We start from the raw sequence: 19,462 nt of genomic DNA on the forward strand, positions 1-19,462 counted from the left end.
CCTTTCACGAAGTGCCTGTCTGTGATTAAATATTTATGTACAGGATGGAGCATCAAGAGGGAGATTAGAGAAGATGCATTTTGTAAACACAAAATCCATTCTACCTGGAATGTGAGTGGAATGATGCAGCTCAGTTTACAGTTTTGCTGCAGGGAAGTGCTGGAATTGAAGCTTTTTTTCATGGGGCTTCATCTGTGCTCTTCTGAGTTAAACACATTGCTGTTAGTTGTAAGACTTGGTGGGTTCCTGATGCCTGTAGATGGAAGCTCAAGGTATTTCTAGAAGTGAGACTAGAAGGCTTTCTTTCAATTTTTTCTGGTTTCTTTTCTCTGGATGTGGTTACTGTGCTCAGCAACATGGCTGATGAGAGATGCTTCTGAAGATGAAAACATTTAATACTGTAATACCCGTGCTGGTATTCCAATATTGAAATAGCATGCTGGGCAACAGTTTTTTGAGGTCACATGAGAACTTGGTTTTGTGCAAATAGCTTTGGGTGGGAGGAAGGAAGGAGGGGGATTTTGAGAACCAAAAGTAATTAATTAAGAATTGCCACAGCTATGATGTTTGGGGCTTAGAAAATTACGGAGTACCATGCCACCTAGTTTAAATATCTAAGTTAAAATATTTTCCTTAATATTACATATGCTGTACAAAATAATTACATAAAGCTGAAGGGAATTTTTTTCCTGTTGGAATAAACTTTACCCTAGTCTGAAACATGTGTTCTCACTTATTGTTGATAGCTTCTTTAATACCATAAAAAAACTCCAGCAGGTATTGCAAGAATTCGGTAACTTAATCTTAACTCTTTGAAGTTGAATCATGTGAAGTGTTTTAATTCTATTGTGTTTTTGTAAAGGCATCAGCATGACATACAAATCATTATTAAAATAAAAGCTAAAGTTGTTAATGTAGCTTAGAACTCATTTCTGTGAGAGTGAAGTCTGGGAGTCTGAAAAACAGAACTTTTGTGGGCCTGAATTAATCGTCATGTATTTTCTCTGAAAGTTAATGGTTGGAAACAGGAAAAAAAAGTGGAATTTGCATCAAAGCTTTTGGAGAATTCAAGATAAATACAGTATTTGTAAAACTTATTGCTTTGTGATGATGTTAATAGATTACTTTTGTCACCAGTTTCAGTGTTGTGGTTGGCCAGGCACCACAAGTGGCCCTTCCAAGGATAGCTGCTGACCTGTTGGGTCAGGAACTGTTTTTCCCTACTTAACCTGCTGTTAGGCAAAGCCAGTTTCAGATCTGCTGCATATCAGTACTTTGGCAACTTGTTCTCTCTTTAAAAAAAATGGTAGAGATGGCATTAGTGTGAAAACAAATACTGGCTTTGTGAGTGGTGCTGCCGAGTTATGACTAAGTGTATTGATCTGCCCAGCCAACATAAACTCCAGGCAGATTTTTTTTTCCATGGCCTTTCCACGAGAGGGTCACATGGCTGTTTGTTATTGCCCTGAATATTGAGCCCTACGAGCCAGAGTGCTTTACAGTGAAATGGAGAAGTTTTGAAGGAGGTTCTTTGGGAACAGACTTTCATCACCAGTGTCTCTAGAAGGTGGCTCTTTGGGGCAGGTTGTCTCTCTCTCTCTCTCTCTTAACTTTCCAAAATCTTATACTTTGCAGAGACTCTTCAGTGTTTGTCACAGCTTTCCTGATATGTGGTACAGGGATTAATTTTTGGAAATTTGAACTACTTCTTTCTAAGCAGGACAGACTCACTTCTGTTTGCCTGTGCAAAGCCTATTTTTGTTTTTCTTTAAGTTGTCATCTTTTCCTCTAACCTTCAGTGATGATTCAAATATTCTATTTCAAGTTCCTTAATAATGTGTAACTTAGGCTGCTAAATCTGTAAAAAAACAAAAAACAAAAAAACAAAAGAACCATGATTTGAAGCTGTAATAAGGGGTCTATGTATTTAAGGCCCACCAATAATTACCAGAGCTCCTGCTTGTCTACCCCGCTATTCAGTGCTTCCCTCTCCCTTTGAGGAAAGGGGCAGGTGGTCAGAGCTTCCAAGGTAAAATTGAGCAGACTGATAATTTTGGGTCTGAATGATATCCTGAAATGAATGTGCTGCCTTCTCTTCAAGGCTTAATGCCAGCTGCTTTTGTGAGCCCTATTAAGAGAATGTTCTGTGATATCTCCTTTGCTTTTACTGGAAACTTGTACTGGTATTTTTGTTGCAAACTTTCTTCATTGTGTCACAGCTCTAACTAATCGGAATGACCAGGGTGGAGTAGAAAACAAATACAGTAAGCAAAAAGATTGAACAAAGTAAATATTTATTTTGGTTGTTCTTAAGAAGTGTTTATCTTTTGTGTGAACTGCTTCTGGGTAGTCTTTGGCAATGTCTTTTTTTTTTGTTATAATACAACACAGACAAAAGCAAGCACTCGTGTTCATTACAAGGGGGAGAGCACACGGATGCAGCAGTTTTGTTCCACTTCTTCATTTCTTCTTTTTCATTGCTGCCTTTTCTCAGTGAACTTGACCTTGTCTAGACCAGCTTCCCGAAACTCTTATCTATAATGTAAAGGTCAGCTAGTTGAGTTGTAGCTGTGGCTGCCACGTGCAGCAGCCGTGATCTCACTGTGGTAATGTTCTAAGTTGCAAAGACAACACTTGTAGAAGTTTCTAATTTGTATTTCTCAACAATTTCCCAGCAGTGTGGTCTTGCTTCCTGCTTTGCAAATTCTTCATGCTTCACTCATGGCCTAAGGCCATACAATTTGCTAAGCCAGCAAGAAAGTACTTGCTTTACTTGCTTAGGTTAGCTTTCTGGTTAGCAGGTTGAATGAGCTTTACACGTGATCTGATGCACAGCAGGGTGATGGGTGCAGCTTCACTGGAACAGGAGGTGGAAAGCCTTATTTATTGCTGGTGAACTAGTCAGCAATCAGTTAGATCACTTCCATTTGTAAATTAAGGCTTGGTTTTCCCAGTGTAGCAAATTGATTGATTACTCGAACGTAATGCTGGGTGTTTACTAATTTAGGGTTCAGATAAGTAATAGTAAAGCTGAGTGGTGAAAATATTTGAAGAAATTATTTGGTTGGAACCTTGATGGAAAAAGTTAGTTTAGATGAACTTTTCTGGTTGCATATGTGAATGAAAGCGCAGATTTTCTCTGTGAACTATTGACTGAGATCACTTCTGTCTGTTCACCATGTTTCACCTGCAAGGAGAGCAGGTAGTAAAGAGCTACTGGAGAGCTGGAGTCCATTTGTGAAACCACTGCAATAAATGCAAACTATCTTGTAAGCTTTTCTGGTGGGGAAAAAAAGGTACAAAGGTGGTAAATGAACATAATTTTTCTGAAAGCCAAATAGACAAGCAGTTGAATCTCCTCTCGTGACATGCTATCAAGTCTTTTGTCTTTGGGAGAATGAAATGTGTTTTTAGTTTGAGTTTATTCAAATGATATTGCCTATATGGAAAAGCAAGGAAACGTTTCTCTAAATGCTGTAAAGTCGGTGAAAAACCTGAAGTAGTTTCATGATGCACTGTCAGAGCAGAAGGTTGTCTTGGCTGAACAGTCTCTACAGGGTTCTGGCACTGATTTTTGGCTTGGGTGAAGAGTAAAGGCAGTGCAGTGTTAGCAACAGATGGTACTGAGGTGGGGGGCACTGGACGTGTGCTGGAAAGTGGGGTTAGGGTTCTGAATTATTCAAAGGAACTGGAAAAGTAGCCTGGGGGTTCATACACCTTTCAGGTGAGGGCAGGACTCAAGGTTGTGTTTTTAATGATGGTCTGCACTGGTGGACAGTGGAAAAATAGAATGAATTTTGTGCAAAGGGTCTGGGGAATGTTGCACTTAAACTGGGTGTGATTCTGTTAACAGAAATGTTGCAGGTAAGTTAGATATACTGAAATACACAAGCAGAATAACTCCATAAATAATGTGATAGTTCTTCAGTCTAGATTTAGGCGTGCTAGACCAGTTGGAGAGGGTAAAGATGCAGGTAAAGAGAACACAGTCTTGAAAATACCATTTTTATTTTTTAAAAGATGTTACATTTTTACAAGAGCAAATTCCTTTAAGTAACAAAGACTAAAGGGAGAAGGAACTACTGTGCTCAAACGAGATATAAAAAATAAGGTGTTTGCTGCAGCTGTTCTGATGACAGAACCATCAGTAATGGGTTTAAATTGCAACAGAGATGTGTAAATGGACCCTAGAAAAAACTGCGGATGGCTGGAACAGATTGGTTAGGGAGACTGTGGTATTTCCATTTTCAGAGTGCCTTTTAAGGCATGGATTAACTATGTCTAGACCTTGCTTTCCTAATCCCATTCTGAGAGGCTGAATTAGCTGATTTATTGAGCTTCTTTCCAACCATCACTTTATAGCACTAGAAACTCCTAGAATAGTTTCTGGAAAGCTGGGCCATACAAATTAAAGAGATATCAAAATGGTTAATAGCGTTGGGTTATTAATCGCTTTCTCATTTTGTGCTAATGGGTCTTGCTATCAAAATAGCACATCTGTACTCTCTCATTTCCACTCCCAACCCTTCAAAGAAAAGTAATATTGCATAACAAGGGAAAAATACTTTTATGAATCTTCTGGCTCGCTTCCACTTGTGACTGTAAATATCTTCTAATTGACATGCTAAGCATATACCAGCGGCTACAAACTTCCAGAATCATCTTTCTTTGACAACTTCATACAGAATTTTGGAGACGCGGGTGAAATTGCACTCATAAACCCCTGTGGTAAGTTTGATAGGAACCTCTGAGATTTCAGACTACTTTGCTCTTCCTCTGAGTTAGAATTAAGATATGAAATAAAACATACCCTCATTAGCAGCCTTTATCTTGCATGCCCTTTTTCTTAAAGCTAGCAATTAACATGCACAAATGAGAGGCGGTGTAATCTGGCAGCAGGAACTTGGACCTAGGAGACAGAATTGTCAGCATCTTAATCTTAGATATGGCACTGAATTATGATTTGCTGAAGGGCATGTTTAGTTCCTGGCCCTGTTTTCCATGCGCAGTGTGTATCGCTCTAAGGATTAATTTTTCTCTGTAGCTGCAGATGCGAAAATTCTTCAGACACGTATCTCTTTTCTGCATTAAAAAAGTAATATGTAAGCCCAAGCGTTTTCTCATTCTTGGATTCCCAAGTTGTTTGGATGCTTCTTTTACAGTATCGTAGATTGAAGAAAAGCTAGTTAATATTTTAGGAGCTTGAAGATATCCATCACAGAAGACTTACTGTTCATATTTCTCTTAACCTTTGTATTCGGAAAAGCGCAGTTTCTTTTCTTCCTTTGCTCTGTTTCTCCCCACTGCTGCTGAAAATCTCTTCTCTCAAAGCACAGTTGCTTGACTTCTTTCAAGTTCTGTAACGACACAGGTAGTTTGTAGAACTTGCATTTTATTGGAATCCCAGTGCTGTTGTATCACGTTGCCTTTCTAGGTGAGGAGGTTGTGTCAGTGTTAACTGATGTGACTTGCAGTGTTGGTACAGCAATTTCATTATTTTTTCTTAAATCTGAAGTTCCTTAAGAAGGCAGGGGGCATGCTGCTATGATTTAATTCTGTTTTGACAAACCAGCAGTGCTGAAGAGTGAGAGGGTGTGTGGAGTCTTTAGGACAACGAAATGCCTTTTTAAAAGCTGATGGCATCAGCCTGAAATCCCTGTGAGGTTTTTTTCTGCAGGTGTGGGTTTTAAGTTTGGGCTCTATTGACGTTTGCATTCAGATTTATTATTACTGTGTCACCCTACAGGGTTTATAGTTCCTTCAGTGTATTCTCTGTGAAAGAACTGGCATCATATTTTAAAAGGTTATGTTGAAGTCTGGTTTCCACAGCACAAGTTGCCATGGATATGTCAGGATCTTAATGTTTGTTTGCAAAGGAATGAAGGAGAGAAGGCTCTTGCTAGCTGTTTTCAAATTTTCAAATTGTTTTGCATCCAAACGATGCTGTTCTCACCAAAAGTTACCTGTCCAGTGGCCATTAATTCTGCTGTCTGCTTTGAGAATGGATTAAGCTCATTCTGGAATGAGTTCATGCAGAAATGTCTGTGTGTATTTTTATTTTGTATTAGCTTTTTAGTTGTCCAGGTGCATTTCTAGGTAACTTTTTTTTTTCCTCTGTGGTAAAGTAAGCCTGCTTGTTGTGTGCCCTGCAGTACTTTGGAACCATGTCAATCAGCTTTTAAATAGGTAGACATGAGAGCTCAAGAACTGAGGAATGCAGTACTGCCTCTGCTGTATTAAATACAAAATACCTGCTCAATTTTGTGCATCTTCATGAAGCAAGGGAAGGTCCAGAATTTCCTGTGATGTGGAAAAATGAGGTGGTGATTTTTGTCTTGTGAAAAGCTGAAATAGCAAGCGAATTAAAGCATACATCTCCTGCATACTCTGAGATGTGAATAGATTGAATGCCTGGGAGAGACTTCTTGCTTAACACAACACTCAAAGTTTCTTTTTGGTTTATTCCTAGTTTTTTTAACTATCGCTTCTGATTTATTTTTCTCCCATTCCAAAATAAGGATCGTGATGATAAACGTGTTTGTGCAACTGCTCAAATCTTGATCCAGAGACACAGCGCACTGACTTCCAAGCCCATGCAAACTACCTGCAGAGCATGCCAGAGCCTGCTGCTGGGGAAAGTGTGTGACGAAAACAGGAGTCAAATGGTGACTTGCTTAGCACCCGGATCACATTGGTAGAGGCATGGTCAGGCATGTTTGAAATCTGATGAAAATGAACCCTGTCTTTTATTTTATAGAGAAGGTACAAGTAGACTAAATACTGGTAGTATCTTATCCTTAGCTGTGCTAAGGACTTGGCTAACAACTCCTATAGGACACGTGGCTGGTTTCGTTGTCAGAAGAAGCTGAAAGAGAAGCCTGAAGTAAAGAAGCAACCCAGAGGAAAGGAAAATGCAAAGTGGAAAATGGGAATGTCCTCACGTGGCTGAGTCAAGAACAGCATATATTAGAAGTAGACCTTTGGAAGACAGTTAACCATTTTAATGAGGCAAAAAAACAGCAGCAATTTTCTTTGTGAAATGTAGTCTTGTGTGTGTGCCAGGAATACAATTACTGCTCTGGATCTCCACTGTCACGGTGGCTTTGTCCCATCCCACTTCATATGCAAAGGAAAATGTCTTTAGGGGCAGAAGCTTGGACATAGTCACCAGTGTAGCACAGTACTGGGTACCAGTCCCACATTAATTCAGCTGTAGACCTTCTTTTAAAGTTCTTTTGCGTGTAAAGCGTATTAAAGGTGTTTTTTGACAAAAGCATAATCGTCTTGTACCTTGTGTGTATCATAAAACTGAAATGATTCCACAAAGGAGCATCTAGTGTATTTTACAATGTGTAAGTAAAACACCCTTAGTGTGCTAATTTTAGTGAGGTACATCTGGGCTGAATTTCCGAGCTGATAAACCTGCATTTGGTATCCATAGCAATAGCTGCAGAGGTGTCTGTCTGAAGTGAGAGTTACAGGGAGATATGTTATGGATCGTGCCTTTTATAGAGAGTTTGCTTTACTTTTATCTATGTAGTGCAAAATATCTTGAGTGATTCATCAAGATAAATTCCACTTAGCAGTCACTGCCATTAAATACGTTCCATTTCCATTCGGGATCTGCCCTGTGTGTTCTGTGCTTCCTGTACATGTTTGGAGATGCCATTAACAGTGTCCTTCTTCCAAGCCAAGCACCCAATCACTGTGTGGGGAAAGCTTCATCTTGCAGTACAGCTAGGCAAGCTGTGGTTTTCTTGGACGACGCTCAACTTCTTTGGGAAGAAGGTGGATATAAATTGGAGCTTTGGGTAATCTGCTTCTTTGGTGGTTCAATCTCAGACCTCCTCTCTAAGCAGATTTCTAGATAAAACCTTTTTGTGTTGGTTTCTTTTTTCTAATCATCCCACATGTCTGTTTTTCCGTATTTGGAATTGGTGCTGTAGTGAGAAAGGCCACTTGGGCTAGTGACAGGGGAAGAAAACCCAAAGAGCAGCATACATCTGCTGGATTACCTTATTTTCCATCAGTCCCTTTAGCCAGCTCCAGCAGTTGGCTTCAAAAGCTAATGCTACCAGCCCTTGAAATCGGGAATATTCATAGAGCGATGTCCCTTAACTGTTCTCAGATTTCCCTTAACCCGCAGTGAGAAACCTCAGATACAGAGAATCACAGGAAGGAGAAAATCCTAAATGCTAACTGAATGCCCTGTTCTTATTGCAGAGGAGCGATGGCTCCTGTGAACATGTTGGTGGGAAGGAAGCTGAGAACGATGTTCTTGAACTGTGCTTGTCTCCACGTTAGTGCTGCAAAACAATCAGAGTGGTATAATGTGTCTTTTGAACCAACTACAGAAGCGAATAAAACTGCAAAGTGAGAATGCTAGATCTATTCAAAGTACCAGGTTCTTCTTCACTGAGAAAGAGTTAATAACTATTCATTTTTTTCCTCAGTACGTTCGTAGGTGGTTTCCAGTGTGAGAAACAAGCTTCTTCTATGGGCTGTAAAAATCAGTCTTAGTATTCTGAATTTGCATTCGTCAGTATTGTTGATTCTCTGTAATCTGCTTTTGATGTGATTCTTTGCCTACAGGAGGGGGGTGACCATGGAATGCTGGTTGATGTATTTGCTTTTGAGAAGTTGGTCCCAAACAATAGGCTAAGTTTCAAACTGCCTAAAGTTCCCTGTCTTGCAGACAGGATGTGGCAGCCCCCTGAAAGCTCATGATTTGCACTTCTAGGAGGAGCTTCTCTCTGGCTGTGTTGAGGAGATTTGTTATTCTTGATCTCTATGGGTATTGCTTGTTTAATCCAGATGCTTTTTATTAATGTTATGTGCCGAGTGCGTGAAATAAATTAAGATCTGTAGGTATGCTCAGTTTAATAAATGAAGGCATCTTTGCATCTATCTGAGATTTCAAAGGGGGACATCTTTGCTGGATAGTTTGTGACAGTTCTGTAAGGCTGCCAGCTTTTGAGAAAATATGTCCTGAGAAATGATATTGTTTATAGATAGTCTCTTAAGGGGTGTAGTTGAATTCATACTGCTCAGTCTTCTCTTGTGATGCTTATTTCTTGTACGTGGAATAAACGTTGCCTTAATGTTCTTTTCTTAAAATGGTGACAAATAAGTGCATAGACTTAATGGGAAGAATAATTTCTTGATTCTCATAATTTTTCATTCACATTTAAATAGCTGTGCTACTTAATCATGTTGACAGTTGCTTTCGGAGATGATTTAGCTGAAATTTTGCGAAAGTTCTTTGCTTTTGATGTGATAACTGTTGTCAATAATCCTCAACGTCATGATGGAAGCACTGAGTCCTAAGGCCTCAGATAGCTTTTCATATTTTTTTGTGAAATGTAACTGCAGTAGTCTTGAGTCTCCATTTTGCTGTGTTACTCCTTTCTCCTCATTTTGAGATTAACATGAAACCATTTCACATATATAGTACTGGAATTTCTTTGTATTTCTGGGTAAGAGGAGAAGGACAAAAACATACAGACCTCTAAAACAGACAATTTAATTTCTGAAAAAATGTGATTAACTGTTTGCTTGTGGATTGTAGTGGTCTTCAAGAGAACACTGCATTGTGAATATGCTCAAGTACTGCATGCATTCTAACGTCTCTTATTTAGTAAGGGGCTCTGGCTTGCCTGAATTCTACTTAGCTGTGAAGCTTTTGTTCCTCTTCTGCGATATTTTAGACATTTTAGCAGCTGTCATTAATTGTGAGGTTGAAGAGTTTGAATGCTAGCTGGAAACACGCGGTGCATGTTGCCGGTGTCTTGAGGTGCAGAAGATGGTAAATAGCGCCTTGTTGAAAGTTCTTGTAGGCATTTTCAAAAATCTTGAGAGCAATTTGTCAGCACGTGTTGATTTTGTTTTATCAGAACTTTGGTACTGTTTGCTGTGGAGAGAATTATGTACAAAGTATTCTAAAACGAATTTTAGGGGTAAATGGTGCTGAAGCATCATATGGCCATAGGCTGCTGCTGAACGTGTGTGAAAAAATGTAACTTGCTGACCTAAGTGTAGAGTGTGAAGATTAAACCAGCAGCAGAATGTCACAGCATCAGGGTGAGAGGCAGGTTTTTACAAAGCACTTTGTTTTGTGGTCTCCATTTCCCACCTAGAATATTTCTGTCTGTTGAATGTGTCACGTATACACATGTAGAGATACACTTGCATAATGCAATGAATCTTCCTGCGGTCTTACAGACAAATGCTTTGGGGAAAGTTAAATTTCAGGCAAGATCTGTTACTGTGTGCCTTATTTGGATAGATAAAGCTATCCAGTTTGTAAGAGCTTATCTTGTAGCATTAGCTTTGAGACTTCAATCTGTTTGCAAAAGGAGCCTTGTAAAATTGCAGCTGAAAGTGCGCTGTAATTGAAGACTTCAGAGGCAATTAATTGAGCCTCCTTAATTAAATCTGTGGTTGAAACACTCTTATAATTAAATCTTTTAAAAGTATTCTCCGTATCTCTGTACAATGTTGTGACTAATCTATTCAGCTGGGTAAATGAGGATTGATACAGGCCTCTCTCTTGAGCAAAGTCCCTAGGCCGTAAAGCTGGCTAAAATAAATGTAGACATTTGGTTTTCATTAGCGTTGTAACTGAAACAAAAACATTTTAATGACTGATCCCAGAGTATTTTGAAGTTTGTGCAACTTTGCTGGGAAGGTATTTAAACCATGGTATCAGTTGCAAGTTGGCCATGTGCCAGTTTATCCAAGCTGTTTCAGAGGGTGAGGTTGAGTTTGCATAGTGTTAGGACAGGAGAGCTTGGAGAGAGGAGAAATAGCTACAGCAAAACCGGTGCTGGTGAAATGAATGAAGCTATCTGCTAAAGGAGACAGTGGCAGCATTCGTGTTGTAGCACAGGTTGCTGCTTTGTTAAAGAGCTCTCTCAGTTCTCTGAAAAAAATGTACAATTTAAAGCTTCAATACTTTTAATTTAAAAAAAAAAAAAAAAGAAAAGCCAAAACCTAACCAAGGAGTTTGTGTATTTTATTTTTTAAAGTTTTTTTTCTTATTTTAAACTGAATGTACAAAATGAAATCCTGCTTTCAAGGGAAAGCACTTAGATTGCTTACAGAAATTCTCAAAAATACTTTTCAGGGTAATACTTGAGTTTCTTTTGGGAGAGAATGGTAATAAAATCTGGTTTAAATATTAGCTTGCAGACTTAGTCTTTAATAAACTAAAATAAATGTCTTTACATTCATGGGAGAAGCTGGAGGTTATTTGTTTGAAGTGTCATAAGGTGAGGATTTCTTATTCTGCATCATGCTGCAGCTGTTGTGTCAGGTACTGCTGTTCACCCAGGGTGTTTCAGGTGTTCATAAACTGCTTCACCAGGATGGAAGTAATGCCTGTGTTTGGCACAGGATGCTGTGGTAGGTGGTGCCTACCAAAATGATGTTGGGTTTTGGTGCCTGTGGGGTTTTTCTTGCGTATTACTTAGGGTTAAGTGGCAATTAGGGTAAGACAAGATTAATTCATGTAGGCTATTAGAAATTGATCACTAGAGCAAACTAGAGCTTCTTCTGGCAGCAACAGTATAAAACAAAACCTAAGAAGCTAATCAGGGAACAACTAAATTGTTTGAACAGATGCAGGTTTTCATGGGTGCATCTTCTTAGTGTAACCTTAATGAAATAATTTGGCTGTAATTGACTAAAAATGTTCTGATTAAAATCTATCATAAACAAGCAGTGAACTGTGAGTGGCTGAAAGTCAAGATTTTCACCCTGAATTTGCAAATGATATGTTAATATTTGACTTTTTTAATACTAATCTTCAAGTTGATTCTGTATTTTTGTTTGAACTAGAGATGGCTTGCCTGAGTTGGAGACTTGTGGTAGTACTGGTTCCATGTTGTTCAACGGATGGGAAGAATTTGAATCTCAGGGGACTGAGTAGCTCTTTGTAGCTCTGTATAAGGAAGAACTCAATTTTCTGATCATGAAATACCAGAAGCTTCCATATAATATGGTGCTTTGAAATTTCTTCAGCCGGATTCTGGTTTTTATGGCTTTCTCCATTCTAATAGTCATTAGAGGATTTAAGAAATACATTATTTTTAGTAGATTAAGCTTAGAACTTTATTTCTTGAGAATACTCAGTCAGTATTTATTACTGTTTTGGGAGCACCGTAATCTTGGTAGTAAAAGTAAATATTAACACGGTGCTGATGTTGCTGATGTTAGCATGAAAAGAAACTTCAAATCTACCCTAAGGTATGAAAAGGTTTATTAATAACGGGAGAGATGTCTGGTATTCCTTTGCTATACCGATTTATTCAGTTCTTCTTTTAACACTCTGGTAGTTTGAGGGGAGTTGGCAGAGTAAGTAGAGTAAAAGAAAGTCCTGATTTTTAATAAGGTCTGTTGAAATGCCAGGTATGTATAGAAAGAGCAATGCTCTTGCAAGCATAAAGGAACAGAATAAACAGGAAGAGTGCTTAGTTGAAAAGCTGAAGAAAAAGCAAGTTGAAGAACAACAGGGAAAGTACATAGAAGAGAAACTGTGAGAGAGTTTAAGTTAGTGGATAATGATGAATTGGCAGGAGCTGCAGACTCCCTTGAGGGTGGAGAGGTCTTGCAGAGAGACCTTGATAAATTACAGGGTTGGGCAATCACCAACTGCATGAAGTTTAACAGCACTAGGTGTTGGATTCTGCAGCTGATATGGGGCAACTCTGGCTATGTGGTCAGACCTAGGGGCAAGAGGCTGAAGAGCAGCTGTGTGGGAAAAGGCTGTGGGGGTTCTGGCTGGCAGCAAGTTGAACCTGAGCCAGTAGTGTGCACTGGCAGCCACAAGGCCAGCTGTACCCTGGGCTGCTTCAGGTCTGGCACTGCTGCTGGGTGAGGGGAGAGCTTGTCCTGTTCTGCTGTGTGGCCTCATCTCCTGCACTGGCCACACATCTGGGCACCGCAGCTTAAGTACTTAATGCAATTATGTGTGCCCAAAGAAGGGCTACAAAGATGAGAAAGAGTCTGGAAGGCAAGGTGCACAAGGAGTGGCTGGATTCCCTTGTTCTGTTCAGCCTAGAGCAGAGGAGCTGAGAGAAGGCCTCATGGCAGCTGCAACTCCTCGCAGGGGGCAGAGGAACAGCGCTCTGGTGACAGTGACTGGGCTCGAGGGGATGGCATGGAGCTGTGTGGGGGGGAATCAAGTGGGGGGTTAAGGAAAGGTTCTGCCCCAGAGAGCAGTGGGCACGGAACAGGCTGCTGGAGTTCAAGGAGTGTTTGGATAATACTCTCAGACACTGGGTTTAGATTTTGGGTGGTCTTGTGTGAAGCTGGGAGTTGGATTTGATGATCCTTTTGGGTCCCTTCCAACTCAGGATATTCTATGAAAATAAGACGTGCTCTCAATAGGAAAGGCATTTAAAGAATATAGGAATGGGTGAGTTGAATCGGTCTCATTCCACCTGGCTGCTTCCTAGCTGGAGTCTGGTATCTGTGGCTGGGCTGTGCTGGGGAGAATCTGTTGAGGCTTTTTTGCTTTAACAGCTTAGAACAGAGCTCCTCTTGGGTAAGTTCGGCTACTGGAAAGATTATGTACCTAGTGAGTACAAGTCATCCAGGCTTCCTTTATGATCAGTGAGGAAAGACTTGCACCTTTAAAATGTCCTGTATGAAGGCAGTGGCAAGATAAATGTTTCAGCAAGCAGTTAAACTCTACCCTTTCTGGGATGAAGTAGCACAAGGCAGTAAAGTTCACGTGTGTACACACCAGCTCTGGCATGTGTCAGATCCACTTTTGAAGCAGCTGAAGTATGCCAAGGGAGAAACGCAACCTAGGGTGTTTGTTTGAGGAGAACAGAATGATCTTCTCTGGTCTTCGCTAATATTCCCTAGTCTTTGCCTACAGAAGCAGCTTAATTCAGGGGCAGATGGGCACCAGGGCTGCTGGAGGTAGGTATGGGATTGGAATCTTTTTGTTATGAATCTTATTGCCTTAGAGAGAGTGATTTGTTATGGGTTTAGCCTTACAAAGCTTAACATCTTAAACATCAGACTTGTATCTTTCTTCCAAGTCACTGTCAGCATTTGCACTATGAACAGCTAAAATGTTCTTGTCGACTGTGGAAATGTGCAGAGCACTAAATCTTCCTGTATTTCATGGTTAGCATTGCATGGCAGCACATTCTAAAGGCTGGTTGATTTAAAAGATATTGAAGTGCCAAATTTAAGTTTTATTGAATGTTCCCTCGTTATGAGCAGACAACTTGCATCTCTCTCCACTGCTAGGCTGCAACTGGCAGCAATATTCTTTCTAATGACTCTTGAGCATGGAACTCCAGTAAGAGAAACAACATCTGGCTGTAGTAAGATTCTTTGTCCTGTTTTGTGATGTCCTTGTGCCAAGTGCAGCTTTGGTGGCTTCATCCAGCTGCACCCTGCTTCTAAGATGTGGGAAGAAAATGATGGCGGTGTATTTAAATACATAGGATGCAGACAGCTGATAGGAAGAGTGGATATAAGGTGAGACTATAAAATGCAAATATCATAAATGTGTGAGCTTTAACTCTTTGAGATGATTGGGAATGAAATTCCCTATTTTTGAATATCTCCTCTGTACACTTATCTAGTTTTTTGTCATGCCATATTCCATTTCTTTTCACAATTTCTGTAGCTTTAGTGTCTTACATAAAGATTTAATTTTTTTCCTCATGTCTTCTAGGAAGATAAAATAATCAGGATGGCAAAAGCACTGCTCTGTTAAGGAAAGGCGTGATGGAGGTTAGATGGAAAATTTCTGATTCAGAAAAAGTCAGCTCGGTGATTCTGGTAGAGCAGAGCAAAAGCAGAGGCTTGGAGAATGAAGCAACAATGCTGAAGGGCATAAGGAGTCAAATGAGAGCAAAGATAAAGAGTTCTTAGGTGGCAGTTGCTTTTTGCCAGTACAGTAATTGAATCTAGAGCGATTCCAAGGAGATATTTGTGTATCTGAAGAACTGGAAGGGGAGAAGTTGAATTAAATAGTTTTAAAAGGCAGCAAAGTAACGAGAGTTACTTTTACCAAGCCTTATACAATTAAAATAACACAGTCGTAAGCATGTCCTATTGTAGAGGTGAGAACATGTGAGTATTCATGTCTGGTGGGACAGAGGTTTAGTGGAAGCTGTGGCAGGTGAGGTTCTGTAGGAGAGACGGTATGCCTGAAGTTGTACCAGTGCCTTACTTTACCACTGAGCATGTCCTTGGAAGCAATCTAATTTGTGTGATTTGTGGATTTGTTTTTTTCTCCCCCTTCTCCTGTTTGCTTCATTACTTGGGTAAGTAATAGGGGAAAGTTTGGTGTTGACTATAGGAATATTTACTTGAAATTTAGAATTTAACTGTTTCGCATTTGGTGAAAGGAAAAATACAGCTGTGTGGGTGAAGATACTGGCACAGTTTGTCTGCAGGAATGGAAAACATAAGTTTGCTTTTTTTAGGTGACAGAGCATGCAGTAATGCTCGCATATGTAAATTGCCTGTGTGTGTGCTTTTATGTTTCCATGCTCATAGAACCCAGTGAAATGAAAGCAAAGTGTATTGAAACAGGCAGTGCCTAATTAGCAGGCTAGAAATATTTCCCATTTACGTTTGTAAGCAAAACAATACAATAGTACCTTGAGATGAGAAAAGTCATTTCTCTCACTTACCTGGCAACTTTCTGTGCTTGGCAGCGCTTTCAGTTTGCAGTTTTCGTTTGTTACTCTCCTGCTGTTTTCATCCAAGTCCAGGGAAAGGGCAAGAGGCAACAGGCACAAATTGAAATAGAGGAAATTCCATTTCAGTGAAAGAAAAAAACTTTGTGTGTGTGTGTGATTGAGCAGTGGAACAGGTTACTCATAGAGGTCCTGAAATCTTCACTTTAGGAAATAGTGAAGACTTGACTGAGCAATGCTCTGAGCAGCCTGCATTTGTTCATTGTTCCCCCAACCACTCCATAGTGAAGTGAGCGTATCAGAAGTGAGTTCTTCTGATACAAAGTCAGGGTGTGCACAGCAATGGGGAGTTCTAAGATTATATGTTTCACTTGGAAAAACAGGAGGTAAGAATCAGGGTGTTACTGAAGTGTCATCCCTTTAATTATGGATTTTTTTTCATTTCACTGTTTATTTGCTTATAAAAATGAGTGTTTTTGCTGATTTTCCTTTCTGCAGAAACTTGAAGGGCTTGTGCTTCTTACCAAGGGCTTTGGAAGTACAAAGTGTGACTGTCTGCATCCATCAGTGTTAGTACAACTTCACGCTTGGCGTAAGTCTGAGTTGTTTAACTGCAAAGTACTACTACTGTGGGAGAAATGGCCTCCAACATAAACTACTACTACAAATCTACTTGGTTTATAACGCAGAAATTGCAGTTCTTGGTGGAAACCTGTGGGCCCAAGACTGCTTGAGGGAAACTGCCCATGCTGTGGCAGTCATGCTTTGCTCTAAAGAGTCTGATCTTGTCATCACTGGAGATTTTGAGAAATCCATTGTCTTGTGAGTTGATTCAGCACAATCATTCCTGCATTTCAGCCATAAAATTGGAAGTGCATATGGTTGCATATGCAATTTTTTATGATATTGGAGTCAATTTCTTCAAGAGAAATTATTTTCTGAGCTGCAGAGAAGAGCAATGCTTTCTCAAATCCACAAATAAGTTTGCTTCAGCACCATTGCCAAGGGTTTCTCATAATCTAACAAACGTAGGAAACAAGTATGCGAAATGATTTATTTTTGATTTCTCTGAGTATGCATACACATAGGTTTGTTTTGCATGCTTTATACATGTCATTGGAGTCTTCAAGGATAAGGAGTCCCAGATCATCTTCTGAAGCAAGAAAATTGTTAGTTTTGTTACTGAAATTTTTAAAGTCTGCTAGTGTCACTGTTGACATTGAATTCCAGAAACAGAACTTTAACATCATTAATCTGAGACGTTAAACAGAGATTAGGCTTAAAACTTCTTAAGCATTCTTGGTTTGTGGAAAGTAGAGCAAATCAACAGACTGTGAAATAGCAGTAGGACTGCCTCCCAGTTTTAAACTGGGAATGAGAGTGGTGGAATGCCAGATTTCTTCATATCCTCCCCAGCTCTTCTGTTACTTCTTGACACTTTGTACTGCTCTTTTTCAAAGAAGAGTCACAAGTAGGAACGTAGTTCTCTGCTGTTCCTGCATGCTCAGATGAAAGCCCCTCTGCAAGGGGAGCCGGGGAGAGAGGAGTGATAAACTGCTTTCTCTGTTTCCATTACCTCATCCCTCCACCTCCTTGTTCTTTCAGTGTTAGCCAGTGTTGCAGACAGGACTTTTTTCAGCCACTCTTTCGGTGATCTGACTGTCAAATTGCACTGTTCGTTGGTTCAGTGCAAGAAGCCAAGTTTTTGTTAGTGCTGTGCTGCAAAACAGAGTGTATGCTTAGAATGTTGCTGCATTGCTCAACAGTTAAGGGAGAAAATGATATTTTTGTAGGGCTAAATTTCTTAAGGCCTTATGGGTATCTTTCATAGCTCCATTAAGCTATGAAAGGTAGGGAAGAGATGAGTGGGACAATAAAACGCTGCTCTTGCATTTACTTTCTGCTCTGCCTAGCACTGCTTAAGTTGGTAAGAGAATATCCTGCCTGGGAAAGGGAAGAGTTTCTTGAATACATTTCAGCTGTGACATTTAGTGCAGCAGCTACTTCTGTCTGTACGCGTGTGCTGGGAGAGAGATGCTGTTGAGGAGGTGGCATTCTTTTTTTTTAGTGTGGTGTGTGTAATGCTAGCATATGTTGTAAGTTTGGAAATCTGGGAGTATGGCATACTTCATCTGAAGCTCATTGAACAAAATATGACTGAAAAAGAGCATATTAAAAACAAACAAAAAGGCCAAATGAACACCACCCTGTATCTTGTTGATGTAATTTGGATACTTGACCTATTTGGTCATCCATCTGTTGCGGAAGACAGGTACATTATTTTCTTTTCTGTGTATTCCGTCCTACAAATGAAATATTGCCTTGTGTCGAGATCTCTAGAGACTGAGCCAGAGCTGTTGGCTTGTACTTCCAGTTCTAATGCCGTACCCAGAATCATTTTTTTGCAACTGACTGACGTCATCTATGGCATGGGTTCAACTCACTGAGCCTCCACACCTTAGTCCACAAAATATACATCAACACCCACACTTGCACGAAAATATATAGTTGCTATAAATACAGAATTGCAGATTTTTAATTTCTTTTTTAGTACTTTGAAAAATGAGATTTCTATTTTAGGATAAAGGCAAGTGGATTTCTACTTTTTCTTCTAAAAATCCAGATCCTATGTAACAGCTGGAACTTTTTATTAGCCAAAATAGTGGTCATTTGCCCCACAGCTTTAGCATAGCTGATGCTGCAAAGTTATAACTAACTTGAAGTCTGGCAGCTGATTCTGTTCTCTGATGCTGCGGTTTAAATGTTTCTTTCAGTCGTGCTTGCAGATTGAGGGCAAGCAATGGTGCAAGTCTAACTTCTGCTCCAGACAAACTGGAAGAAGGGAATCCTTTGTCAGCTTGCCTTATGAGGAGAGGAACTGCAACTTGCAGATCTATGGAGTGAGTATGAAGAAGGAATAATCAGTGTTGAGGGTAATGTGTGCACTGCACAGAAAAGTGTTTTCCCCTTGTTGTCTGTGAAAGCTTCAATTTGAGAGTAGAAAGCTAGCATGTAGAAGAAAGAAGCCAAGAAGTTGGTGTGTGTGATATTTCAGTAAATGTAGCATGTATGACGTGAGCTGGAGACGTTAGACACATGGATTTGAATGGCATTCATTCAGGTGTGATACTACCTGAGGTCAGCTGGAGAGAAGATGGACTGGATTTACTGTACCCTGCAGTCTGCACAGAAGGATTATGAGCCATGGCATAACTGGATGATTATAATGGATGATTAAATCCATTCTAATTACATTAAGGTATTTGGAGCTAACAGCTAAGTTCTGTTGTCTGTTAAGAAATACTAGTATATAGGCATAAATAAGGTTAATTGAAAAAATGAAAAGCAGGCCTGCTCAAATAGTCTGTCAGTGTTGTGTTTCTTATGCAGCTTTTTTTAAAAAAATCCATATTTTATTCAAATGCTGTTTGAAGTACTGGCTTTTCCCTTCTGCAGCAATGCACGTTACAGTGATCAGTGTAGACACGTCCCCCTTTGAAGTGGTCTATGCTTAATTACCTCGCTGAAATTCCAAGCAGAGTTCCACTGAGAAATTTACTTGAGATTCCTTCCTGCCCTTGTGAGCCTAATAGGTTCAACTCTGTTTATTGTCAGGCCAGGTACAACTACTGCTTTTAACTCAATTCCAAAGTTTCAAGAAAAATCAGATATTATAGGAAAAAAAAAAAGTGAAGTGGCATGAAACTCTGATACTGACGATGAGAGGCTTTGTTCTGAGCCTGTCTATCTTGTTGTCCTAAGTATCATTAGTGGAGATGTGGTCTTGGCAA

The 19,462-nt window shown here is 39.8% G+C and overlaps 1 protein-coding gene across 6 annotated transcripts in view; it reads left to right on the forward strand.

Annotated features, from left to right (window-relative positions):
* DISP1 (dispatched RND transporter family member 1) overlaps positions 1-19,462 on the forward strand; it is an 84,952-nt gene that overhangs the window by 5,375 nt on the left and 60,115 nt on the right. The window contains exons 1-2 of one of the 6 annotated variants that reach the window (XM_048937894.1): positions 16,176-16,263; positions 18,446-18,571. The exons of the other annotated variants lie outside the window; for them this stretch is intronic. The gene's annotated coding sequence lies outside the window, so the exon portion shown is untranslated. Of the gene's footprint in view, positions 1-16,175; positions 16,264-18,445; positions 18,572-19,462 lie in introns of those variants that run through there. 6 annotated transcript variants of the gene reach the window in all.

This window comes from Lagopus muta, chromosome 2 (assembly GCF_023343835.1).
Source record: "Lagopus muta isolate bLagMut1 chromosome 2, bLagMut1 primary, whole genome shotgun sequence".
NCBI classification, from domain to species: Eukaryota; Metazoa; Chordata; class Aves; order Galliformes; family Phasianidae; genus Lagopus; species Lagopus muta.